Source organism: Lissotriton helveticus, chromosome 12 (assembly GCF_964261635.1).
Source record: "Lissotriton helveticus chromosome 12, aLisHel1.1, whole genome shotgun sequence".
In the NCBI taxonomy this organism is placed as follows: domain Eukaryota; kingdom Metazoa; phylum Chordata; class Amphibia; order Caudata; family Salamandridae; genus Lissotriton; species Lissotriton helveticus.
Window position 1 is genome coordinate 299,777,272 of NC_136073.1, and position 27,268 is coordinate 299,804,539.

Sequence of the window (27,268 nt, forward strand, 5' to 3'; positions counted from 1 at the left end):
ACTTTGCCACTGGATTCAAGCAAGCGGGCTGAAGACGGCTGGAATGCCAGAAACCGGTCCTCGGAACCTTGTTTCCGGTCTAGGGAAGACATGGCTTGGCAGTTCGGTCTGGACAGTTCCCATGAGGCACAGGGTCAGACTGATTTGCATATAGCCATGTCAGAACTGGGGTGGCAGAGTGGGATAAAGAACGGTGATGGATTAAACCCAGATCTTTTGACTGGGTGTGAGTGTTTGATTGATTCAGATGCTCCGTCCATCACCACCTACTTTTGTACCGCTTTTGGCCACCAAAAGTGTGGTAGGGTATGCTCAGACGTGAGTACCTTGCTCACTTTGCCACTGGATTCAAGCAAGCCGGGCTGAAGACGGCTGGAATGCCAGAAACCGGTCCTCGGAAGCTTGTTTCCGGTCCAGGGAAGACATGGCTTGGCAGTTCGGGCTGGACTGTTCCCATGAGGCACGGGGTCAGACTGATTTGCATATAGCCATGTCAGAACTGGGGTGGCAGAGTGGGCTAAAGAACGGTGATGGATTAAACCCAGATCTTTTGACTGGGTGTGAGTGTTTGATTGATTCAGATGCTCCGTCCATCACCACCCCCTTTTGTACCGCTTTTGGCTGCCATAAGTGTGGCAGGGTATGCTCAGACGTGAGTCCCTTTGCTCACTTTGCCACTGGATTCAAGCAAGCTGGGCTGAAGACGGCTGGAATGCCAGAAACCGGTCCTCGGAAGCTTGTTTCCAGTCCAGGGAAGACATGGCTTGGCAGTTCGGGCTGGACTGTTCCCATGAGGCACAGGGTCAGACTGATTTGCATATAGCCATGTCAGAACTGGGGTGGCAGAGTGGGCTAAAGAACGGTGATGGATTAAACCCAGGTCTTTTGACTGGGTGTGAGTGTTTGATTGATTCAGATGCTCCGTCCATCACCACCCCCTTTTGTACCGCTTTTGGCCGCCATAAGTGTGGCAGGGTATGCTCAGACTTGAGTCCCTTGCTCACTTTGCCACTGGATTCAAGCAAGCCGGGCTGAAGACGGCTGAAATGCCAGAAACCGGTCCTCGGAAGCTTGTTTCCGGTCCAGGGAAGACATGGCATGGCAGTTCAGGCTGGACTGTGCCCATGAGGCACAGGGTCAGACTGATTTGCATATAGCCATGTCAGAACTGGGGAGGCAGAGTGGGCTAAAGAATGGTGATGGATTAAACCCAGATCTTTTGACTGAGTGTGAGTGTTTGATTGATTCAGATGCTCCGTCCATCACCACCCCCTTTTGTACCACCATTTTTTTCTAGCTATTTCTACCTTGAGTCTCCCTTTCGTTACCTCATCCAAGGATGTGCACCACCCTTCTCCCTCTCTCTACATTCCCTTCTATCTCTCGCTCTCTCTCTTAAGTCTTAGTTAACTCTCTACTCTTCTTTCTCTATTCTCCTCTTCCACGGTACCTTTATTTTAGGCTACCTCACCTTTCTCCCCTTCTGTCATGCCACCTTTTTCTCCTTCTGGTACATCGCTCCCTACCTCACCTCTCTAACTAATCTCTGTCTCCCTTCTCCTTCTACTTGACCTCTTGCTATACAGTTCTTTTTTACCACTCTGTTCTTCTCCTGTCTCAAGCACCACACAACTCCTCTTACTCTGCAGAGTTGGAGGTCAGTGACAAGCCTGAGAAGTGAGCACATCGAAAGACAAGAGGAGGAACAAGACAGGGAAGAAAACTAAAGAGAATCCAGTCAGGTGGAGTATTCTGTTGTGAGATTCTGAACTCACTGTCCTTCAGAACTAAAGATACATGCAGGTCAAAGCGTCAGGCTATGTCTTCTTTCGTCTTGGTGGGTTCTCTTTCATTAGAGTACTGCAACACTCCCTACATCTAATTATCCCTATCCCTGGCACATATAACGGCAACACTCTCTAATATCATGCCAGATTCAATTATGAGGCTACTTTCACTGACAAATACTATATGTAAAATTTATTATTGACCCTTTAAAAATATAATTCTTCTTCTGGTGCCCTCCCCTGTATGGCTAAAAGGGTTGATTTCCTCGCGTTATGACTTGAGAGCTGCATTCAAACCATGAAGCTTGACTAAACTGTCTTTGACGTTTTTTAAGAACCTCCTCACACCTTGTTGACCAATCTTTGGTTAACAAGGGGCTGCTGTGCATTTTATGTTGGTAATATGTGTTTTACCCAGTTGTAAAATGAAAAGACTGAAACTCCTAATATTGTATTCTATCGCCCACTTATGCTTGCATTTGCACAAACAGGATGGACTGATTCAAATAGTGTGCTTGTAAATTATTAATGTCTGTCAAAATTGTATGCCCCCTCAGAGACGATTTTGCATTGAGGCCATGGTCCATTTATTTGTTTGCTTTTTTACCCAGGTATGATATTGCCTGACCATGATGGATGTTTTAAGGTATTGTCTTGTATTGTTGTATGATTCTTTTATGGTTTGTTTTAACCGAAATAAAGATTTGAATGTAAAAAAAAGACTGAAAACAGCAAAAAAAACTTGGACTACACTGCCTAGGGAGGTCCTGTTTGTGACACGACAAGTCCATTTCATTGTGAGATCCTGTGGTTTGCTGTCTGATCTCATACTAAAGCTGAACCTGGACACTGGCAGGAACATGTAGAAAACCTGCCAAAAATGTCTTTCTGGTGGAAGTGCTTCTCCTAACGTTTGAGATGAAGATGATCATAACTGCTGCCACTTTACTGTTTCTCACTATAAAATTGTCCTCGGTCTTGTCTGAATAATCACAGGTTAGCCAAAAACGTGCATAGAGCTCACTCACAATGCACATACAGACTGATATCTTTTCACACATGCTGATATTAACCTCACATACACAGGCATTGTCAAACCACACACCTATACAAAATCACTTACATAGACCCACATACACATTTCAACTGACCCACAGTTGGGCTTGTCCACTAGCCACAAGTCAACCATGCTATGTTATACTAGCAATGGAACAAGTTTTTAACACCTGAAATTCATGTAGGGCTTATTCCATTTGAAAATTCCACAAACAACAGTACATCCAGCTGCGTGATTTAGGGCCATATGTATCATGCCCAAATGCGTTATTCGGCGTTTGCGAACGCATTTTCGCAAAATTGTATGTATCACACAAATCTGCATGCAAAATAAGGAATCGCAAAAGTTGCGATTCCTTATTTTGCGATTGCATTTAAGGAATCCCAAATTTTGCTATTCCTTAAATGCAATGTAAGAAGCCCAAAAAAATTGCTAAATGGCCTTAAGGAATCGCAAATTACCACCAACATCTAGTTGGTGGTAAGTTGCGAATTCCTTGAAAAATTCACATTTTTGCATTTTTCAAAGTGCCATGTGACGCACATACATGCCCTTAGGGCATGTATGTGCGCCACATGTGCACCCATGCATATTTCAGGGGTGCAACAGGGTGTCCTTTGGGCACCCCTGCACCCTTGAAATTATTCTCAATTTGCGATTAGCAAATTGCGAATCGCAAATTGAGAATAACTTCTCATTCATTCCAATGGGCCTCCTGGCCCATAGAAATTAATGGGAAAGTAATCCTTAATTGCGAATTCGCAATTAAGGAACATCAAAAAATCATTAGTAAATTGCAATTTTCTTGATACATACCAATTAGCGATTCTGAAATAGCGATTTCTTAAAAATCGCTATTACAGAATCGCTAATTGGTACATTGATACATATGGCCCATAGTGCCAAGAGTGCAGGGAATTGATCAACCTGTGCTATACAAAAATTATGAAACATAATACAAGTATAGACGCTGTGAAGCATCCTAAGTGAAAATGAGTTACGAACTACGCTCTCACACCAGAGCTCTACTTCTGGTATGGAATTACTGTGCTGTTTGTCTTCAGGAAGATGTACTCACCTGCCTAATATTCGCAAAATAGTAGCAAAGAGTAATAACCTAGGGGGCGTGGCCTGCAGCCGAGCATGGCGGCAGCATAGAGGGAGAGCTCCGCGAGTGAGGCGGCTTTCTCTATCAATCCGACTAATTATCCGCTAATTTTTCATCCTCGGAAGGAGGATCCCGAGACCCGGGACCGGGCGGCGCCAAGTGCAGTAAACCCGGTAAAGATCCGTGACCAGGAGAGAGCTGGGTGAGCAGCGTCCACTTGCGGCCTAGACGACAGCAAAAAGCCCGGGGCTGTAGTACCAAGTGTGGCCGGGCGGAAGTCCCTGCATCCCGGAGAAAATCAACCAGAAGCCCCCCTGGCCTTGGGGTGTGGAAGACGCAACGGCAGTGAGGGACGGCGGAATCCGAGCGCCGGCGCTGCAGCCACGGCAGATCTGTGTGCTGCGTGAGACCCTTCAGAGGCGCGAACGACAAGAGAATACAGAGTGGCGGAGCTGGACTGTGGGCACCGATATAACAGATAGCGGAGCACACGTGAGTGGCGCTGCCAATGCTGGGGTGAACCCTCCGGCGGACGACTGGCGTGACTTATCGGCGCACTACAGGTGTAAGCAGGCGGTGTGGCAGTGAGAGAGTGCAGTGCTGCCCGGCGTGCTCTTGGGGACCGTGTGGCCTGGCGGCTGGCGCGCTGAGGGACATGGTCTCCGCTGGGGGCCCGCGCGCAGCGCCTGCGGTGAATTGGCCTACGCCCAGTACCCCTGATAAGTAACGGACACTCTCCAGGCAGTGTGGTGGCAGGAAACCGCGGAGGCATAAGGCACAACATTAGACCGGCAGCCAGGAACACTTGAAACAAGGGGCGGAGCTGGGTCTCCCTACACCAAGAAAGATATGGCATATGTCCTCGCGCACACATCCGGAGGACAAACGACGACTCTCCTTGACCTGGGAGGTTGATACGGATGGGGCATTACGATTAGCGACACAGTGAGGGACCCCACGACTACTTGAAGGCAATATACCTGAACTCTCCACGACGAGTGGTACGTCGACCTGCACCGGCAGGAGAGCGTAAAGTGCGAACAAGTGAGGCGCAGTCTGAACGGAGCCAGCGTCACGTTGAAGAGGGCCCTACCACACACCCCGTCTCTCCTTCCACCCTGGCAGCCAGCGACCCACTTCAGTAGTAGTGAGCCGCTGCACACGACAATATGATGGGCAGGAGTGCAAAAGCTAACGGGACGCAGGCCCGCCTCAGCAAATTCGCCTACGACAAGGCGGACCCACCCCAGGCGGACTCGAGACCATCAGTGGGGAAGCAGACAGATGGACACGGGGGTAAAAGAGTAATGTTAGAAGACGTTATGAATGCACTAACGCAAGTACAGGCCACGGTGTGCTCCATATCCACTGAAGTCACTCTGATATGCGCAGACTTCCACAAAATGTCCGAACGTGTGAAATCACTTGAGGTAGTCACAAAATCATTAGTGGAAGATGTGTCGGAGTTGCAAACGGCGCTGGAGCAGATGACAGCTGAGAATAAATCCTTGAAAGAAAAGTTGGACGACCAGGAAGGACGCTCCAGGAGGAATAACGTCCGCATTCTTGGGGTTCCGGAGTCCGAGGGCACAAGAGCAATAGACCTGTATGTGGAAGACTTAATTAAAACCAAACTTCAACCAAAAGGATTGTCCACCTTCTTCTCCGTCGAAAGGGTGCACAGAGTCCCGGGAGGGCAACCAAAACCATGCGCAGCGTTGAGGCCCATATTGGCACGACTCTTCAACTTCCGTGACAGGGACGCCATCCTCCAGGCGGCGCGGGTGTCCCCTCCCAGCAAAATCCAGAACTCCACGCTTGCCTTTTTCCCGGACTATATGGCAGAGGTTGCCCGTCGCCGGAGAACTTTTCTAGAAGCAAAAAAGGAATTACGGGCAAGAGAGCTTCCGTACTCAATGTTATTCCCGGCTAGGCTGCGGGTGGTGGCGGACAATAAAACTTGGTTTTTCGATACACCTGATATGGCACGGGACTGGCTGGAGGGGTGGCGACCGGCCAATCAGTCCCGCCGCCCGAATAAAAGACAGCAAGGCCACCATACCGACAGAAACTCAGGATCACAACAGTCAGGACACGGAGTGGAGGAGCACTCACCGCTAAGAGACGCTCTACCTGACGAAACCGGAGCAGGACAATGATCACCCGATATGTGTGCACTGATCAATAGACATAGTAACTGCACGGGGGGCTGCCACTGGACACTGAGCTGAGGCCCTCCGAAGAGGGTAGGAGGGGCCGCCAACTCCGGGGGTCCTTCACCCCGACAAGCAAGTATCTTGAGTGTGGGATGGGTTAAGCATTCTGCTAAGTTGGGGGGGTGGGCGGTTCAATGTCCGTGTAGCAGGGAGGCAGGGAGGGGGGAGTTACAGGGAGGGAAAGTTTCTCCTTTTTTGTTCCTACAAGCATGGGAAATGTTTAGTATGTTATTGACTCAATATGTGGCAACAGGAATGGACGGCGATGACACAATGGTGGTATGGTTGGGGGACGGGCCGGACACACTACCGTCCAAAATGCACACAGGTACCCACATTCAAATTAGGTATGGCACGCGTCACACAAGATAACACCTTAGATGAAGGTACACAGGATACGCAGGTAGCACCTCTACAGATCATGTCGTGGAATGTGAGGGGCTTGGGTGACAAAATTAAAATGGGATTGGTTATGCAAAGCATAAAGAGACTAGGACCAGCGCTGGTTCTTCTACAGGAGACACACCTTATGGGTGCAGCATGTCACGCTTTAGATAGAAGAGGCTATCACATGGTGGTGCATTCGGAGTTCACCTCGGGGTCCAGCGGGACGGGCATACTGTTGCGAAAATCATCCCCATTTATACTTAAAAGCATTAAGGCGGACGACCAGGGCCGCTTCGCGGCTGTGCACGGGCAATGGGAGGGCAAACCTTTGACCATTGTCTCAGTTTACATACCACCAGCACTCCATGCAGTTGCATTACCGGCGCTGGGGAACTTCCTCCTAGAATTACCAGAGGGCGACCTCATCCTTGGGGGAGATTTTAATGCAGTGGTACATGATGCGCAGGAAAGATTCCCGACACGCACACAGACACTCGGACCCTCGCGATTCCATGACTTTTTGGAGGCAGCAGGGGCTCATAGATATATGGCGACAAATGCACCCCACTGCACAACAATACACCTACTACTCTGCATCGCATGGTAGTCTGTCTCGAATAGACTACTTCCTCACCTTAGGCGAGGGCCTTTTAACCGTCGACGATGTCACTATTAAACCCAGGGGCATCTCTGACCACTCCCCCATTACACTGATTCTGTCCTGCCCAGAAAAGACTCGTAAACGAGTATATCCGATCTACGCAGGATATCTAAAGGTTCCATCAACACGGAAGGACCTGAAAAAAGCAACCCGGAACTATTTCGCTGAAAACACGGCATCCGTGGAATCCCCCTCGGTCCTGTGGGAGGCCTATAAAACTGTTCTGAGAGGGCAAGCCATCTCATCTATAGCGGGTCACAAGCGCACCCGGGAGAAGGGACTTGGTGGAGCTTGAATTAGCTCTACAAACGGCAAACGCAGCCCATATGACGAACCCGACGTCAGACACACTTCATGCTCTGCAACTGTGTCAACAGCAGCATGATCTTCACCTGAAGCGCTGGACCATAGACAACATAGCAGCAACCACACATAAAATATACGACGTGGGGGATAAGGCAGGTAAACTACTGGCCTGGTTGGGAAAGAAAAGAAAGGAGAGGCAGCAAGAGCATCTTGCAACTTTGTGCTCCTGACGGTACTCTCCTCACATGCCCGGCAGATATAGTCGACGAGTTAGCAAACCACTTTCACGCAGTATATACCCCGGACGTGGAAGTGTCGATGGAAGCGGCGCAAGCCGCTCTCCAAAACATGCCGACACACACTCTATCCCAGGAAGCAGTGACTGAGCTAGATGCCGACTTGACACCAGAAGAGATACAGCTTGCCATCAATGCTATACAAACCGGCAAGGCTACGGGCCCCAATGGAATCCCAATTGAATGGTACAAGTCGATGTCAGAGGAACTAAGTGCGCCCTTATTGGCCATGTATGTCGATAGTTTAGAAACAGCGGTTCTTCCGATAGACCAGCGCACGGCGACAATAGTAGCCATCCCAAAACCGGGCAAACCACCAACGGAATGCACGTCCTACCGCCCGATATCACTCCTCAACGCGGAAGCCAAGATACTGGCAAAACTTCTGGCTACGAGGTTAATGCCGCATCTCTCGCACTTGATTCACCAGGATCAATCTGGCTTTATGCCACACAGAAGTACTGTCTTAAACCTTCGACGTGTCCACAGTGCGGTAGCACGTGCACCGCAACTGCATGGACCGGCGGCACTGTTGTCTCTAGACGCTAAAATGGCATTTGATTTGGTTGAATGGCAATATCTATTTGCAGTGCTTACGCACATGGGGTTTGGTCCTAAATTCATTTCTTGGATAAAACTCCTTTATGAGAGTCCGTTGGCACATGTATCGGCGAATGGTCACCTTTCCCGCACGATCCCACTGGCTAGGGGGACGAGACAGGGTTGTCCGCTGTCGCCTTTATTATTTGCACTGGTCCTAGAACCATTGGCTACCTTAATCAGGACTACTCCGTTGCTGAAAGGGATTTGCTGGGGGGAGGGCTGGGAGGACAGAATCTCCCTCTATGCCGATGATATGCTGCTCTATCTGACAGATCCAGAGGCAGGAATTCCAGAACTTCTGGCGCTCTGCGATAATCACGGTAAAGTGTCTGGCTACACGATTAATCGGATGAAATCAGTGATTCATGTCCTTAAGGGTCCGGCACCGGTTTCCCCCCTGACTGTCCGCTTGAAATAGCAGACACTGCTTTCAAATATCTAGGGATACGGGTCACTTGAAATGCTACTGACTTTTACGAGCAAAATTTGAAGTCACCCCTTGTTCGCCTACGGAGCGATGTACTTCACTGGAAGGCCCTGCCCCTTACGCTGCTGGGGAGAGCAGCATTGTTCAAAATGATGGCGTTGCCACGCTTCCTGTATATACTGGAAAATACCCCATACCTCGTGCCGCCGCGCTATTTCCAACAAATAACAGCTATGGTAACTGGTCTACTGTGGGGAGACCGCCCAGCACGAATAGCACACGTGAAGCTCAATGGGAGTTGGTACGAGGGAGGGATAGCTTTACCAAACATTCACTTATACTATTGGGCAGCACAACTTAAAGTTCTTAATTATTGGCTGCATGTCCCCCAGGATGATCCGGCCTACCGGGGGGACAGAATACAGCTGGGCACACACAGCTTACTGGCAACACTCTACAGCAAGGGGCATGCGGCGAAACTGCTGGGACCGACAAAGCACACAGTGGCGTTGTGGTACAAAGCGCAGGTGAAACTCAAGTGGGATGGTGTCATCACGAAACTCACCCCTCTAAGGGACACTAAGGCGCTGGGTCATCTGCGACACAGTAAAGGGTTCACGCAGTGGGATAACATTGGTATTTCCACAGTAGGCGACATGTGGCTGGGCAGGGGGGTGGTTCCCTTCTCCCAACTTCAACAACAATTCGACTTAGGCCCCAATGAAACTTATAGATATGTCTAAATTAGACATGCACTATTAACGGCCATACCAGAGAACACAGAGATCCCAGAGGCCTCTCCATTGGAGGATCGCTTACTTACCGACTTCATGCAGTCCAGCGCCACTTCCCTTACATATCGTAAACTAATAAATAACCTACCAGACCCTTTGGACAAGCTAAGAGAGAGATGGGTGAGCGAGCTGGGAGACATAGACGAAACAGACTGGAACGCAGCACTGGCGTCCCCGAAGGAAGCGGGCATCTCGGCTAGATTCAGACTGGTACAACTCAAGATACTACACCGGATCTATTACACGAGGACCACACTACATAAACTACATAGGGAAGACCATCCATACTGTCTCCGAGGGTGTGGGGAGGAAGGTACTTTCATACATACAATTTGGGAATGCCCGGCTATAGTTGAGTACTGGAGGCAAGTGATGCGCACCATCTCCCAAACGTTGGAGGTATCTCTTGCACCGGAACCCCGGACATGCTTAGTGAATATATGGGAACCCAATGATCTCACGCGCCAAGGTCAATTATGGGCTATCGTGGGTATTATGGTTGCGAAAAGAGACATAGCACAGAAGTGGGGGGCGGTAGATTCACCAACTTTGGCGCAGTGGTGCAGGAACATGGACACACTCATGGTGACCGAGAGAGCAGTATACAAATTAAGGGCGAACCCTCGAAAATGGAATAAAGTATGGTCGCCATGGAACCGCTACCGCGGGGATCTATGTGCCCCACTGATGGAAGAGGATAATGATAGCTCGAGCGACGAAGAGGAGGAGGACTAAGTTCTTAAGCCAGGCTGACATACGTGATTCTAACACAGTTATAGTAGATTAACAACGATATTACCCTAGGGACCGAGATGTGCAATGGGTCGGTGCCAAGTGACCTCTATGTATACACTATTTTAATACCTGTGCCAGTCGCTGTCAAAACTGCCACGGGAGCAAATCGACGACAGGCTATGCAACTGAGTCTTTTTGTTTTTTGTTATGGTTGTTTTAAAAAACAAAAGTAAGATGTCATCCTATGCTAATTGAATGAAGACAATACACTTAAGTCTCATCCGAAGATACGCCGCCGGACCCCTGGTTGTCGGCTGAACGGCTGTGTATTATTTTAAATCCTTATATGTTGCACTTATCGCAGTCGGCCTCAGGGTTGTTGGCTCACTGCTGTGTATTACTAATAATATCAATAAAGATCTTACGTTTAAAAAAAAAAAGAACAATAACCTACAACATGATCACTAGAAACAGAACCTTTGAAAGATTTCCCAGAACGGAAGCTGTTCACACATGAACCAAAGAGCAAACAAAACAAGATTGACAGTAGTGGAAATAAGTTCTAAGCTTTCCACTGTGACAGTTCTCAAAAGAACAGAAATTGATTTTTTCAAAAACCTTCAGAAACAGACCCCATAAAAGCCCTGTCTAGCAGAGGGCGTGTGAATCTGTACATTGCAATACATTTTGTTTTTCCCTATCAGAGTTATACATAGAAAGTCTTTGGGAATACAAAGGCAATATTAAAAAAAAACGGCACAGTAGGATTCTCTGGTCAAATTTGTACTTTCATACTTTAACTACAGCAATCAGTTTTTTTTGTGCCTGGGTGCACGGTGGTTTGTTGATGACAGGCCTCTCATATATACTAACCTGCATTTCTTTTTTAAATAATTGGAGGTCTAAGCCCTGCTTGCACCCTGCTACCTCCTGCACAAGGTACTAAAATTAGTATGCAGGTATTAATACACTTCCACCCAAAACCCCTAATTCCCTTACATCCCATGCAAAAACAAAGGGTGTCACACCATCATAAATATTATATTTAATTATTAGTAAATTGCTAAAAATGATTACTAAATGTAACTATCATTTACATCTTAATATCTAGGTATCAAAGTTAATACTCAGGTGCTAATACACTTCCACACACAAAACTCCTATTTCCCTTGTGTCCCATTCCAGAGAAAGGGTGTCACACACTCATAAGTATAATTTTCTAAGTATTAATAAATTTCAAAAAATGAATATTAAATGTAATATCAAGAATCTCCATGTATTATAAATAATACCTCGATATTAATACACTCCCCCACCCAAAATCCCTAATTCCCCTGCATTCACTGTCAGGAATAACAATTACACCCTCTACAAATATAAAATGTATTGTTTTGGAAACATTACCAATATTACTATTCATATAATAATACATTGATTTCATAGTACTTACCTAAATATTTACCTTAATTCTCAATGCCATCGCATGAGTTGTAATGGCATATGTGTTGTAATGGCATTTGTTGTAATGGCACATTTGTTGTATTGGCTGCGTTGTAAAAGCATTACGATGCAATGCCTGTTTTGTAATAGATGTTTCACACCAAGAAAAGAGCCCAAATGCAGCACCATTAGTTCCACAATACAATTTCTTGACAAAACGAGTATGTGCAGAATCATGGTACACTCAAGCAGCAGGAGGGGATTCGCTGATGACCATGGTACTGTACAGAATGTGGACTAGAGGCAAAACTCGTCTCACTCTATAGGGGGTGACTGCTTCTGTTTCTACCCATCTTTTCTGTAGCTGAAGGCAGACTTGGTCACTACAGTCCTATGACAAGATGTGACGATTATTGCAATCTCAGTGTCATGTGCAGCATAAGTTTTGCACTAGTTATGCTGCTTTTGTATTGCCTTGTACAGTTATGAACCTCTAGTTGACCAGCCCCTGGAGCCTGCTACAGCTCACTTGCTAATGAATGGGAATAATCCTTTTCAGTGCCTATTTGTTTTTGGGTTTTCCCATGTTGGGCCCTTTAAGTTTGCACAAAAGTGAGGCAGGGGAAGGAGGTTAAGAGGAAGAGAGGGAGTGGAGGGATAGCAAAACCCAATCTAGGAGATTCACATTGCTCTCACTTTCCTAGCTCTACCACCATATTGATCTCCAGCAATGCTGGGAAGGTTGCACAACTTCCCATTCCTGGTAAGGTGGCTCTTTCATCTATTTGATTGGATCCATAGGACAAGATATATGCTGATATTAAAATGATATTTTAAGACCCACAAGTTTCTGATATTATAAGCTAAAACCCTCCTACAAAGAAAGTTCAAGAACTTAAAGGTGTTGCCAGTATGCACATCCCTAAAACAATCAGGAGACCAGACATGTTCATGAACCCCAGTGCATGGGGTCCTGTTGCAATTCAATGTCCTCAACTGTTGTGTCTTTCACAATAGTTGTGACTTGAAGAAAGAAAAACGTCAGAAGCCTTCCCTAAAAAGGCGAGCCACGTACTATTGTGGATAGGCCAGTAGTTGAAGGTTGCTTTGTGTATCGAATGAGAATCTTCTATCAGAAACTAAGTTGTTCTTGTGACTCCAAATGAAGTAGGTAAACCATGAGTTTTCCAGAGCAGTATATGTTCAATTTATTGGGAAAATACCATTCTTACTACCTCTAAAAGACTGTCTAAGACAATGGGATACACTTGAGACCGTCAGGATCATTGTTCTTTGTTAATGTCTCTTCAAATCCATTTCTGCTTTTATGTATTTAAAAGCATTTCTTATCTCATATATTGCACATTTATGCTCAGTTGATTGATAGCAGCACTCTGCTTGTTGATGCATGTTATTAATCTTTCATTTAGGGTGCTCAAGGGCACCTTCAGCCCAATGAGGATAGCATTAGCCAATTTGAGGCACGTGGTAAGCCTCTTCAAGGTAGCCCTCTCTGCCTTGTTACATGCCCTGGGTCAGCTGAGGATGTATGTGTGGTTCTCTATATAAATATTCTCTTGGCGATCAAAGAAGTGGAGAAGTATACTAAGTGAATGAGGTGATGGGCATTATTCAGAGTGGTCTCTGCTCATGCATTAATCTAGTTTTCCCAGACATGAAATCAGAAGTAATGTGGGTTATGGCATATACCTCTGAGAAACTGGATGCATTGGCAGGTTGTTCAAGTTTGAATAAGGGAATATAAAATTGGAAATGAAAGAGAAAAGTTGGGTGTTATGTGCTCTATTGGGCTCCATATATTCATTTAGGTGCAGTTACAATACTGTACCAATGTGCTTATCTATACTACTATAATAAAGGAGAAAGTTTCAGGCTTTGAGGCGGGTAAACTCCGGAACCACTTCGCCAATCTACACACCCGATACACCGTAGAAATCGTCAGGGTGTGTAGATGCTTATAGGCTACATAAAGTTTAAAAATAAACCTTATTAAAAAAATTAATATTTAAAAAAAAGTAGTCCCCCCCCAAAGGAGCGCCGGCCGCAACGTGCGTGCTCACGTCGAGGAGCGGCGTTAGAGCGGCGTCAGAGGAGCTCCGGCCATGGCGCGGGGAAGGAGCGGTCACGTGAAGAGCAGCACGGAGAGGCGGACATGGTGCGGGGGAGGAGCGGCGGCGGACAAGCGGTGAGGAGCAGAGCGGCGAGGAGCTGTGAACTCATTAGCGGCGGAAAAGGTAAGCAGGCGGGTGTCGGGCCAGGCGGGGAAAGGCCAAAAGGCAATGTCGGGGCAGGCGGGGGTCGGGGAAGGTGCGGGACGGGGATTGACTCAGACCACGCGAGGGTCAGGCCAGGCGCCAGGCAGCAGGCGGCCAGCGGCAGGCGGGGGCATGAGCTGCAAGCGGGGAACGGACAAAAGGCAATGTCGGGGCAGGCGGGGGTCGGGGAAGGCGGGGGACGGGGATTGACTCAGGCCACGCGAGGGTCGGGCCAGGCCAGGCGGGGGACGGGGCGGGCGGGGGCACGGGCTGCTGGCCAATGTCGGGGCAGGCGGGGGTAGGGGGAAGCCTGAAAGCTCCCGGACAAGGTCGGGACGGGCTGCTAGTATTAATTATATGAATATTACAAATCTATATTCAAACAACCTTTAATTATCAGTAGTGGTTCTCCATGGCTAAACCTTAGGGGAACTCACTAAATTAAATACTGTCTCTCTTTGGGATCTGTGATCAATAATTCTCCCAGCGCGGTAACAAGATCAACTCTAGCCAGGGGGTTAATAGTATTGTCTATCATTTCAAAACTGGGCAGGAGATCACAAGTATGGGGGGAGGGGTGAGTATATACAACCAGGAAAACCAAATCTTTGCTTTAATTGCAGCCACCTAAGAGCCTTTTGGTGGTGCACAAACCTTTCCCTATGCTGAGCTATGTGAACCATCACTTGTTAGTCTACCCTTGTAATGGGACTCATACCACTAATTCTTTGCACCAGTGGCAATAGTAAACGTATAATAAGAAAAAGGAATCAAAGCTGAAAGTGCCATCTCAGAAGGGTTTAATAAGTCAGACAAACAGAAAATTATACATTCTAAAACATCAATATACAAATAATCAATATTCACCAGTCATGTCATTAAAAAGCAGGAGCTATCTATTTTCAACAGCCGCTCTTGGTAATTGGACAGTTAAGGGGTTCAGACCTATCTAATAAGATCTTGAACAATTGTTTGTTACTAGAAATCAATTATAATCTTCCGTATTAATAATGATTGCACTCAGATCCCCCGTAGGAAGTGGTCTACGCGTTTCTTACCGAAGATGTCTTTGTGGGTTCTCCTCAGGACAGGGGCTTGGTGAACTCTGAAAGGTGAAAAGGGAATATTTTAGGTGAGATGGGCAGCACTCTCCAACTAGTTAAGCATTACAATAATGCAGTAATGAAGCTATTTACCTCACAGGCTCAAATGAAGGATGGCCATTGCTTGAAACGTGGTTCGTCTTTATCAAGAGTTGTAAAAGGTCAATATGTTGGATTGACCTTGGCCTCACCACAGGCACCGGATTTTCGGCATTGGTGCTTGGTTTTTTTGGGGGATAAACCTCCAGTGGTAAGGAAGGCGGATAGGGCAGTCAGCCTTGAGACTTTCGTGCCGAGTTTGGAAAAGAAGTGGGAGCGGACTTCGGTATTTGTCCTCAGAATCCAGTGCAGTGTGAACAACCAGGTTGTTAGTTCTTATGGAGCACTTCTGGTATTTGTTTTATTTTCTTATGTCCAGGTTCATGGTTAAACATTTTTACCTGCTCAGTACTTTGTCAAACTAAAACGTAATGCATTAGTGAGGTGTTTATTCTTCATGTAGCATGCTAGTCACATTGCATCAGTGGTTGTTACCTTTTTAATTCTCTTATGTCCTTTTGGCAGAATCTTCTGAGGCCCAAAATTCTTCTTTCAGTCACCGTGCTTTGTACTGAAAGAATACAAACAATGCTGACCAATTTACGCAACTGATGCTCCAAAAAGGAAATGTGGAAGCTAGTCGTGCTTTCGAAATTACGACAATTGCAGTGAAGTAAAACAAACAGCTTTTCGTCCTAAGTCAATTCATTGGATCTAATCTTGTTGCTTTGTAACATATGTGCTTGTAAAAACAATTGTCTAAATGTGCTGCTCTCGCTCTATGATGAGCTTTTGAAAAATGTCTTGTATCATTGAGGAGGAGCACATTTATCACGCACTGGCTAAGCAATGAACCTGACAGGAATAGCATGCTCATTATGAGGAGGCTGTACAAATGACTTGCAAATTTTTGTAATGGTAAGCCATAACTTTTTAGTCAGTATGGGCTCTCTCTGCAACATCTGGTCCACTTTGAGATCCAAAAAATGGCAGTCTCCTCCTTTGATTTACAAGTAGGCGAGTTCAATCAAGGACAAGAAGTACCTCAAGTGATTCTGGGAATTGTTGTTTTGTATATTGAAAAACTTTATTGACACATTGCGCAGCGGAGTAACCAAGACCTAGAAACTTGTTTGTACTGCAGTCTATTAGTCTCAGACATTTCATTAAGACCTCTTAGCAGCGTATTGAATTTCATAAGGATGTATGCTTCTTTACGCACAAGTCTACATTCAATGTCTCCACCTCTGGCGTCTGCTTGGATGACACTTACCACTCTCCAGTGAAACTCCTTATCTGTGTGACCCATTTGATTAAAATGATTAACCATTGGTGCTGCTACAGTGTTCGTCTTAATTCGGGATTTATGTTGAACAATTTGCTGTCTCACTTCTTGATTGATCTTACCTATGTAGATCTTTTTTACATGGGCAGACAACGGCATAGACTACATTTTTAGTTTTGCATATTGAAAATTCTTAGTGAGTCCAGGTAATTTTGCCATCAGTGAAAGTCCTACAAAAGGGGGTGGTGATGGACGGAGCATCTGAATGAATCAAACACTCACACCCAGTCAAAAGATCTGGGTTTAATCCATCACCATTCTTTAGCCAACTCTGCCACCCCAGTTCAGACATGGCTGTATGCAAATCAGTCTGACCCTGTTCCCATAAGGCACAGGGTCAGACTGATTTGCATATAGCCATGTCTGAACTGGGGTGGCTGAGTGAACTAAAGAATGGTGATGGATTAAACCCAGATCAGTTGACTGGGGGTAAGTGTTTGATTTGTTCAAACACTCCGTCATCATCCCCTTTTGTATCGCTTTGTTCGCCCTAAGTGTGGCAGGGTATGCTCAGACGTGAGTCCCTTGTTCACTTGGCCACTGGATTCAAGATAGCCTGGCTGATGAGGATTATGAATCGGAAACCGGTCCCAGGATGCTTGTTTCCGGTCCAAGGAAGACATGGCTTGGCAGTTCGGGCTGGACTGTTCCCATAAGGCACAGGGTCAGACTGATTTGCATATAGCCATGTCTGAACTGGGGTGGCTGAGTGAACTAAAGAATGGTGATGGATTAAACCCAGATCATTTGACTGGGGGTGAGTGTTTGATTTGTTCAAACACTCTGTCCATCATCCCCTTTTGTATCGATCAGTGAAAGTCCATCCTTCTATAGTCTTGTTTCAAACACTGCATTGGCCACATTTGTGATGACCTTGAAGTGGCTTCAAGTTCCTGTATGTTGAAATTCTTCAATTAATTTTACTCCATTTTCACCTTGCTTGCAAAGAGTCAAAGCTATTTTTGAGTTAACTACATAGAGTTATTTTGTATTTTAAGATTCTTCAACCTATCACTTCGGACAGTTATGAATAACACTCTCAGATTTGAATTGCATCTGGGTTTCCAGTTTTGTGGTTCACTGGAGCACTTGTTTTACTATCTCCTCCACAATGAAACTTGGCAAAACATATAATCCTAGCAAACAAAGAGAAATCCATGGGTCTGTGAGCCAAAAAAAGTAAGAAATCTAAAACCAACTAGCACAGAAAAAAGACCTGGTGGTGTAGTCAAGTGGAAATCCTTTTGAAAGGACGGAATCCCTTCACTCACCGTAGTGAAATGCTTCATCATATGGGATCTCTTCTTAGTTGCAGCCTAGCACAACCAAGGGCAGCAACCCCCTCACTGAGAGGGAGGAGCACAGGGATGTTTTCAAATACAGTAAATGTATATAGGATGTGCTACAACCCAAAGATGTGAAGAATAGAGATTTCTGAGAGGGGCGGGCGCAGTGCAAGAGTGTAAATAGTGACGTGCAAAATTAGAATTGGTAGTCAATAGAAAAAAACTTTATTCATTATTTATTGGTCACCAAATTAAAAACAGTGCAACATCAATTTAAAATAACTGCATGAGTCCAAATGAAGGTCTACCATCCCTGTGCTCCTCCCTCTCAGTGAGTGGTTGTAGCCCTTGGTTGATCTAGGCTGCAACTAAGAGGAGATCCCAGATGATGAAGCATGTCACTACGGTGAGTGATGGGATTCCGTCCTTTTAAAAGGATTTCCACTTGACTACACCAGCAGGTCTTATTTCTGTGCCAGTTGCTTTTAGAGTTCTTCCTTTTTTTAGGTACACAGACCTATGGATTTCTTGTTGTTTGCTAGGCTTTGTTTGGGTAATATATCCATGCACTGGTCTTAAATCTCTCCCTTAGACCCTCAATCCATTATATTGTTTTTGTTGTTAAAAAATATAATCCTTCCTGACCACTAACACTATGGTAGCACAATATGACATATTAAAGATACGTGTGATCTACCCACATAATCCATTCAATAGGCTAAAGCACTCCACACTTTTATTGATACTTAGTAGACTTGACCTTTGGAGTATTCCTCCAGCGGACCTCCCTCAACAATCCTTCATCCAATTCAACAAGGTACCACCACTAGAACCCTGTATACTATACCTAAGCTAACTCCCACCTCAGCATAGCACCACCAAGCTGGCTTTCTCTCTGCTGAAAACTGGACCATATACAAAATGACTATTTGTCATTCTATGCCACTGCACATGAACCTGAAATTTAAACTTTGCCAACCATAGTCTCCTAGACACACCCTGCACATCTCCATGGTTCCAATCCAAGCATTAGCAAGTGTGTCATGACAGTCCCGTCGATAAAAGTGCTGAAGTGTGTTGCTCTTAGTTTCTAAATCATCAAACGTCCTCTACATAAATATTCCTAACCAGTTCTTCAACACCCAACGAGTAGATTATGAGAATTCAGAGTTGTTCCTAAAATTCTCTCTTGGATTATGATGCTGAAGATTCAGGTACAAAAAGGGTTGTATAGCGATGCGAACAGGGTTTTTTAGGGGCTGAGGGAAATACTGGGCGCACAGCTCATAGGTCATACGCAGGAGATATGGTATAAAATGGAAGGTGCATGCAGGTGAGAGGCAAATCCCTAAAACCTCTCAAAGGTGTGTTGGAGGACACACCATATACAATATAAACAAAAACCCACAGCACACTACATATAAAGTATAGGCACAACAGATGTCACAATGGACATAAACGTTCAAGTTTTCATGGACCAAGAAGGGGAACACCAGTGTTTCGGCTCCTCTTTTAATGTTCATACATAGCCAGCCGACAGGGTTGTATTCCAGTAACTGGATTGTTATTACTATTTTCAACACCGGAGTCTCTAGGTCTATGTTTTATCTTCTTCTTGTGCCCTCTTGAATGAGGCCTCAGACCACAATTAATTACAAAGTGAAAAATTGGTCCTGCTATTTTAGCTTGTATTTAGTAGTTTGGTCAGGCATTACTGACTTGACAAAAATACATTTTTTACTTTCAGGTTCCCCTCAGTGTTTCCTTATTGAGCATATTGTAAGCCAAGGTGTTCAATGTAAGTCCAGGAGGATCAAGCCAGGATGAGTTGGATAGTTTCAGCAGAGTTGCCAAATTTAGGGGTAAAAACTCCACCTATTATCTCTTGGAGGGGAAAAGCAGGCAGATGCCACAGATCTCGACAAATCAATTTGTCTTTTTTCTCTAGCTTTGTGGCATTTAAACTTGCATCTCACAGTTTGCAATAGATGGCGCTACAATGCGCTAAGCTAGACCCGCTTGTTCTTAATTGGCCGGAGTAGGCAGGACGCAGTAGCTACACCACCTCTCTGAAAAGCCTTTTCCATTTCAGCTGAATACAACACTTCATTCGCAGGTGAAAAGGGAAACAAGCATTGGCAAAGCCAATAGGGCTGGTCTTTGAGAGCTATTGGTTTAGTAGCCATGCAGTACAGCAGGACAGATGCTTTGTGCTGTGGCTAAAACTAACTGTAAAAAGTGCTATGATGCAGCCAGGGCTAAAGTGCCTTATGTTAAAAGTGCATTATAGCTGGATGCATCATAGTCTTTTTATTATTAATTTTAGCCGTGCTGCAGAGCAGCCACGCTGCAAAACATCATGGCTACAAATCATTGCTAAAGTAGGCAATGCCCGTGCCAGACAGCATGAGCAAACGGAAATGGCAGAACCAATAGTCTCAAAGGTGAGACCTGTAAGGTCACTGCACAACACCCCTGTGATTCCGAACAAATTATTTCATCTCATCATGCATAAAAAAAGGGGGGAAATTACATTCAGCAAAAAATCTAATCACATAACGAAAACATATGTGCCCATGTTTTAGTGAAAATACATTTGAAGGCAGAAAATATCTGTTGTCACAACAAAAGCAGACTTTAAACATCCTTTGAAAGGAGGAAAGGGCTTTTTTGAAGTGTGTTTAGCATAGTAAAACATAGATACAAATGGCAAGAGGTACAACAAGGATGACAGGGAAAAAGTAGCACCTCAATCACTGCCTGATCAGCGGAAGGACAGCAATAAAGGTGAAGATAGGGTGCCCAGACATCATTCTCGGACAAAAACCAAGCCTCCAGGGATTTTATCGATGCTGGTGCTCTAAGGGGGCAATTTTCCTGATTGCTTGCTCTTCCCCATGCTCAAAAGGGTCTCTTACATGTTGAATCCAGGGGAGATTACATGCCCTGGAGTCACTGAGTATTTCCTCCAGCCCACAACAATAGTGTGACAATTCTGGTGTGGCCCAAAGCTACCTCTAAAATATTGTAGTTCTGGCTACAATATTTTCAGACATTTGCATAAGTCCTACATCAGCCCTTAACGAGATCAAAGGGGAACTAACCGGGAGGCACAGCACTTGCCTCAAAAAATGATTTTCCACTGCATAACAACATTGACTGGAGTTTCTGGTACCTTAGGCTCCATTGAATACACCGCCTCATGCTCCCAAAGTCCCAGAACAGCCAGTGGTCGTGTGCAATCGAGCACACTGTGGACTTGTGCTCCCCCTCCCCACCTACAGCCTGTGGCTCTCCAGCGCCCCCTCTTCAGGAACAAGATTTGGGTAGTCAATTCAGATGGGCTGAGGAAGTAAATGGTGAGGCAGCTGGGGGCGCAGGGAGAGTGTGGGCTGGTTTGCCAGTGAAGGTGGCCCAAGTGCAGCTAGTGGCTAGGAGCATGGGCTTATCATATGGACTAATGTATCAAAAGCATGGACTAGCATAACATCCTATCCAGTTATCGCAGCTTAATCATTTCGAATTAAAAAACAACACCAATTAATGCTGAAGGAGGTAATTGAAAGCTAATTGGGAGGGAATTTAATTAAAGAGCTCAAACTAAGATCTGTCCGTTGGGTGTATAGGATATCTCACAGCCCTCTAAAATGAAAAATGTAAATACATACAAGTAAAATTAAACTATTTAGCAAACATATCAGTGTAGTCCATTTTGACTCAATATCACCGAAATGACATTAGGATGAGGAATAGATAAAAGAGGATTTTTTTCGATCAATGTCATTTGTTTTGATACAGGTGCCATTTATGGTTACAAATAGATTGGAATAGCTTGATCAATTGAAGGTAAGTGACTTTACTGAATAGGTCACAGAAGGTTGGAGGAAGAGGTTTGGTACCTAGAGTGATTGTAAGAGTTTTTCTTGTTTATTTTCCAGCTTGGTCCTGACGAGAACTCCACAAGTGGAAGGAGTTTGAAACGCGTAGACCAGTTTAATTGTTGGCCATAAGAGTACTTTACTAAGTTAAAGTTACTAGACATGTAAATGTTGTAAATAGAGTTCTATGGCTTGTATTCAAAAAGTTCCTCTGAAAAAGTCTAAAAAAGAAAAAAGTTTTCCTTTGGGTGATTGCTGGGGGCGTAGCGCGTGAATGTGTATGTAGTATGTAGAGAAGGTGAAAGTGAAAAAGAATGACAGAATGGTGAATGGTTGAAGATTCTTCTTTTTAAAAAAAAAAAGTTTGATATGCAATATGTAAATATTTAAAGATTTAAAGTGTAGAATTGTCGAAACATGAAAACATTTTTTGATATGTGAAAATAGTCAAATAAAAGAAAAAGATTTCTTGCAGATTGAAAAGGTGGTCTATGGTATATATTGTTGGACTTTCAATATAGCCGCTCCAGAGTAAATGAGTTGGAATCAGATAGCATTTGTGTAGTTCTTTATTAATTGAGGCTTGGCCTTACTGCTGGGAGCCAAAACCCAGTGGCGTTTTCAGATTAAGATGAGGTGGGCATGACAAAATTAGCTAAACCAGTGAGGACCCATTCAAACTACAGGACTTCACTTCTAGTAAGCAAGAAGGCAAGTAGATGAATGCGTAAAAGAAATTCATTATATAACTAACTGCGTGTGCCAACGTTTGATACTATGTACAAAGTAATGGCGCACATAGAGATTCTATAAGCAAAATAAATGGGCCATGATGCAAATGGTCAGAACAACAGGAAAAATGCAATCTGCAAGCGGGCTCAACGACCTACATTCAAATACTCTCTAAGGATCCCAAAGAGGAGATCTTGGAATTAGTTCACCGAAGGACCAAGGGCATTTGGTGGTGGTCACCAGGTTAAAATGAATCTCTAGCAGATAACATCAATGATGATGCCAACTAGCTGCATTAAATGTAATGATAATGATCCTTACAAGGCAAAAGGCAACTTTGGAAAATTAATTAATTACTGCTCAAACAATGGAAATTTCTATTTTGAATTTTGACACCAATGTACAGAAATTGCCTTCACTTATAATTTGTGCACAAAAAGGTTCCTTAGATCCATTAACTTCCTGCAGTTGGTCACCAATTGTGATGTCACAAAGATCAAGTTCGGCCTGGCTAATCTGCAATCTACAGCAGATGACTTTAAAGTGATCAATTTAGCAAATCAAACTATAATTTTCTAATCAATTCAGTGAGCAAGTCAATGCTGACTAAGAAATCTTTAGTACAGCAGAGATTAATGGATACCCATCTGCCAATCAACTATCAAGCTGCTGTCAGAATGATCATAATTAATTTCCAATTCCAATTCCAATTCCAAAAATTCTTTATTTCGGCCACATAGGCCATAAAAGATGCAATAAAATACAATACATATAATTAAAACACAGTATTTACATATAAAAGATTCTACTGGACCTGCATGGGGAAGGGATACAAGGTAGTACAAGTTCAAGAAGACATTTTCTTCCTTATTATCCATGCTGCCATTAGAAATTTTGAAACAGCAAAGACAATATGGCCCAGAGTGTTGGTTTTCATAACCCTGTAGGCCTGTAGGTACTTCCTGAAGCCCAGGTTCCGACACAAAGGTGCTATCCAACGCCTCCTCGGGCTCTGGTAAGCGTGGCAACCAAACATTATGTGTAGATCATCCTCATCATGGGTTTTACAGCATGGACAGAGTTTGTCACCCCCTGTGGACCATTTGTAAGTGAATACTTTGGTGGGGAGTGTACCAAACCTCCATTGCAGGAACAGTTTCCTCGCCAAGAGAGGAAAAATAAAATCCATAAAAGGTTCAAACACATAAGAATTTTTGGATTCCATAAAACGACCCGTCAAGGTGCCACTATTATGAGCATTATTCATGTCAACGAGGTATTTGTTCTTGTACAGCTGGGCAAGAGTTTTACGCGTAATCCTTTGACAGCCCTGAGCTGGGTCATCCCATAAGTCTGGCAAGTTCAGGCTAAGCAATTCCGACTTGATAAAGGCCAGCCAGGGAATTTTGCAGTTGGGATTCAGCCTCATAACATGAATAAGGTCCTGTCTATAATGATACAGTTCCTCGGTGGTCCATATCCGATGCCAAAACTTCACGGGTTTCGACAGAAGATCCTCAGCAATAGAGGGAAGGCCCAAATCTAGTTTTAAGGGGAGGAGTGGGGTACCTTGCGGGAGAGCAAGTAGGCGTCTCAGAAAACTATTTTCCACACCTGCCAGAACCTTCCCTGCTTTATGTCCCCACAGCTCACTACCATACATGGCTGCTACCTTCGCTTGGGACCTGTATGTTTCCAGGGCCGGGCTTACAGGTTTAAAGGTGGACTTATTGGCCACTTTCAAGAGTGCGCCCGATAGCTGGGAAAGTTTCAGCCTAGATCTCGCTACCTGGCAGTCCCATGATAAGTTTTCTTGAAGTGTTACCCCCAAATATATAAAAGTCGAGACCCTCTCAAGACTAGTTTCCCCCAGTTTAGGATTGGGTCTGGTTTTGGTAGGGGGGTTGAAGATCATAAACTTTGTGTTTTCCGTATTCAACTCCAACCCATGTTGGCGACAGAAAAGGCCAAAACCATTCACAATCCTCTGAATCCCCATGGGGGATTTGGAAAGCAGGAGGGTATCGTCAGCAAACATTATTGCCGGGACCCTCCTGCCTGCCAAAAGCGGGGCATCATTGTCCTTAACAGCGTCAAGATGTTGAATGACGCTGTTAATATAAAGACAGAACAGGGTCGGGGCCAGGACACAGCCCTGTCTGACGCCTCGACGGACCGGGAATTTGCCCGAGATCTTACCATCCCTCCCACACCTTACTTGTGCATAGTTGTTCTCATGCAACCTGATGATGATACTAAGGAGGTGGGGGGGTACTCCTAGCTTTTGCAAAACCTCCCATAGTTTCCCTCTGGGGACTAGGTCAAAGGCTGACCTCAGGTCCACGAAGACCATGTACAGTCTTCCTCCCTCTAACGTTACCGTCTTCCGATATAGGAGAAGGAGGCAGAAGATTTGGTCCATGGTCGACGTGTTCTTTCTGAAGCCAGCCTGGAGGGGGCTCATGATGTCATTGTCCTCCACCCAGTCTAGGAGATGGTTAAGGATAAGGCGCGCAAAGAGCTTTTGGGGTACATCTATTAGGCTAATAGGCCTGTAGTTGGCGGGGAGCAGAGTGGATCCCTTCTTGTGGATTGGAACAATCTCTGCCCCCAGCCAGGACCCGGGGATTGCCATACCTCCTAGAATGGCATTGAAAAGGATGAGAAGGTATGGACCCCAGATGTCCGGGTGATGCCTGAAAAGATCCCCGGGTAACCTATCCAGACCTGGCGACTTCCCCCACGGTAAATGCTTCAAGGCCGCCTCCACTTCCCCCAGGGATAGTTCCATGCCAAAGACCTGAGAGCCCGAGGACGCTAGCAGGGCTGTATCAGGGCAGGAATTAATGTCTTGGTAAAGTGCCCCAAAGTGGGCCTCCCAAACCACGGGGGCAATGTTGGGTTCAATTGCTTTTTTGAGTTCCCCTATCCCATTATTTACAAGGGCCCAAAATTTCCGGGAGTCCCTAACTTTTAGGGCGTCATAAAGGTCCTGCCAGTGGTTCCAGTCCCACTCGGTCCTAGCGATCGCCATCACTGATTTATAATGCTTCCTAAGGTCACATACCTTAGCCTTATTTGACCCATCTTTTATTGCAGCAACGAGCTCAGATTTTGCTGCCCTACAGGAGGAGGTGTACCAGGTGGGAACATGGGTCTTTTTCTTTCGGATTGGCACCACCGGGTGAAATACCTCAGCCAAATCCCTCACTAAGTCCTGATGTATGTTACCCAGTTTCTCACTGTATTCTGGGCTTCTTGGTTCATTTAGAAGTACGTCCACCTCCATAAACCTTGGGAGTGCCAACTCATATAGCTTATTGATGGCCTCTTCTGAACTCACAAGCTTTCCCCACTTAACCCGGTGCCTATTTGTTGTAAGGAGCAAATCCCCCGTGGCTTCCCCTCGATTTACTGCGGATGTGCCCGCTGGAGGCAGAGGGCACTGGATATTTAAACAAAGGGCATTGTGGTCACTATCTGACCTATTTATTACCCCAAAGTCGAGGACTTTTGGCCAGAGTGTAATGTCCAACATGATATAGTCTAGCCTCGACTCATGGCCCCTTCTATTGAAAGTACACACTGAGGGGGTATCGGAAGGAGTACGACCATTACAGGCCCTCAGTGCGTAGTTCAGGGTAAGGGACATGAGTTGTATAGCTAGGGGGGACCAGGCTTTGGGGTGAGGGGAAGACGAGGGTGGAACCCCCCAGCAGTCATCCTCGGCCGTAAGGGCACCATCCAGTAGGCCTTCCAGGGGTTCAAAGTGGCAATTGAAGTCTCCTCCAAGCACCACCTTGAAATCTCCTGGAAGTTGACCCAAAAAGGAGGACAGATCGTTTAGGGTCGGTGATTCATTTGGCGTGGCAACTGGTCGCGAGTAGACATTAACAATAGCCCGCGGTGGATTGCCAGGCCATGTGAGCCAAACACACTGAATGTCCTGCGAGTGTGTGTGTACCTGTTCCGCCTGGCACCCAGTGAGACTCGCAATCCAGATTGCCAAGCCACCTGACGGCCTCCCCCTCCCACTCCATTTGGCAGGGATTTCAAATATTTCAAACCCTCTCCTAGTTTGGGTGTCCCTCGCCCATGTTTCCTGAAAAAGGAGGATGTCACTGCCACCTACTAGGTGATCCCACTCCGGTGAGCCTTCCTTATTTGCAATTCCTGCCACATTCCAGGAGAGAATTCTCAACCCCGGATCTGGTGGTAGAATACCTTGAGCTCCAGTAGGAGGTTGCGCAATGACTATGGATGGGTAAGTGTCTGGCAAGGCAATATTGCAAACCGCGGTGGCGGATGGCCCAACCCACTCCGCCACCCCGGGTTGCAAGATATGGTCAGACCCGGTGTTAAGTGGGGGTCCCTGTTGACCCAGACTGTCATCCGTGATATCCATTCGATCTTTAGCGGTATCCTGCGGACCGGGTTCAATTACAGGGGCTGTACTCAGTCCCACCCGACTTTGCACCTCATCCACCGTCTTCCCAGGACCAAGAGAAGTCTCCCCGGTTTGTGGTCAGTCGACCTGATCCAAACAGGAAAATCTATTATGATGTATGAAATTGGCCTGGGCAGGTGGTAAGTAATGCCTTGATCTATAACGTGAGCCATCTACAGCAAAGCCTACTCTGGTCCACCCCTTCTCCCTTCCTACCTCTGTGTTGCTAACAATTGGATAGAAGTGTGAAAGGGGTACTAGTTCAATGTTGGACTTGTCAGGCCTTACAAGCCAATTGCAGATGTAGTTGGCGACGTGCGGGCTTTTAAAACTTACAACGATACA